Source organism: Galeopterus variegatus, unplaced genomic scaffold, assembly GCF_000696425.1.
Source record: "Galeopterus variegatus unplaced genomic scaffold, G_variegatus-3.0.2 Scaffold3866, whole genome shotgun sequence".
Lineage (NCBI taxonomy): Eukaryota > Metazoa > Chordata > Mammalia > Dermoptera > Cynocephalidae > Galeopterus > Galeopterus variegatus.
The window spans coordinates 195,376-197,001 of NW_007729977.1; positions in this window are offsets into that span (position 1 = coordinate 195,376).

The following is a 1,626-nucleotide window of genomic DNA, read 5'->3' on the forward strand; positions in this document are numbered from 1 at the left end:
GGGAGAGAGCAGTGGCCCCTACACGACATGTGTCTGTGTTATACATTGGCAGCCGTGCTCCCGATGCTCCCAAGCACTTGGGATCCTGACTCGTTCCCCATGCAAATCCACCATCCGCCTTACTGTGGGTGTGTGAGTTCCCACACTGCTCCGTGAGAGTGAAGCCCTCGCTCCTTCAAAGGGTTTCCCCAGTGCTGTTGCTGTTGGAGGAGCACCAAGGGACTTAGCCCTGCTCCCTGGTCCCTTCTTGAGGTTTAGGGCTACAATTCCTCCTCCTGCTCCGGCCTCTTAGTCAATGGCTAGAGGTTGGGATGACCCCTAGTCAGTAGTTCCCAAAGGCTGATCTGCTGATCCATAAAGAAAAGAACAGAAAAAGGAAAAGCACATTGTAGCCATGACAATTAAGTTAGTTTCAAGTTGCCCCCTGTCATTGTTGGAGAAGAGTGCTTCTATATTCTGAGATGTTCTTTTTTCTTTGGGGGACTAAGATGTCCTTTCTTTTATGAAAGAGAGTGGTGCTGGATGGGAGCTGTAATGCTCTTCCTTGACCAAAGAGGTTGGTAACCCTGTGACTCCCCAACCCCAATTTTTTGGAAATGTAGCTGGTCCTTGAAATCTAATAGTCTGGGGTCTGAGTTCTCAAGGTACCGTGACAGGATTAATTCAGGAAACATAGCCTCACTCCTCACATTTTCCCCCCCACGGAGGCTGATGCCAGCACAGAAGAACAACAGTCATTTTTCACATATCTGCTGTGTGCCGAATCATATAATAAGCACGTTAGCATATAGCACCTGTAATCCTCCCAACAGTCCAATAAGGTCTGTTATATTATCCCCATTCTACAGATAAGGAAACTGAGGTGCAGAGCAGTTAAGTGACTTGGACAAAGTCACACAGCTAGTAGGGTGCAGGGCTGGGATTTGAACCCTGGCTCCAGGAAACAAGGAAAACTATCTAAAAATGATGTACTGGATAGCATACCATGGAAAAAAATATACATGCACTATTTCCAAGGGAAAAATCTTGGAAACACAAAGATCTGTGGGAAAGAGAAGCCTGGGATGCATCCATGCTGAAGGAGACCTTAGGAGACAGCAGATTAGAGCCCAGGCCATAATGGGATGTGGCAGCCAAGAAGATCGATACAATTTAGGGTTGCCAGCTCTGAAACACCTCAATGCAGAATGGGGGGACAGGGAGGGGTGACACTGCTCTGCTTCCCCGCTTTCTCTCTCCTCCAGCCACCTCTTGCCCCCACCGAGCCTCATCGGGATGGCTCTGGAGCATGGCCTTTGTTTAACCATCCCATTCCCAGAGAGACAGACACACACACTGAGAGAAGAGACAAACAACCCAGATGATTAAGGCCTGGAGGAATTTTCTTCTGGAGAAAGACAGAAGAGCTGTGCTCTCAGCTTCTTCCAGCTGGGTGGAGCCAGCTGAAGAAAGAGGGAAGGAAGCCCCTTTGGGGGAGTTCACGCAGGGAGATGGGACATCCCAGGAGCCCCATTTCCTTTGGACTGATGCCATTCTGCTGAGAGCTTACACTGGCCATCTCCTCTCAACCTCCCTGTTTGCCCATTTGGAGAGGAGGAAATGGAGGCTCAGAGAGGTTCCAAGACT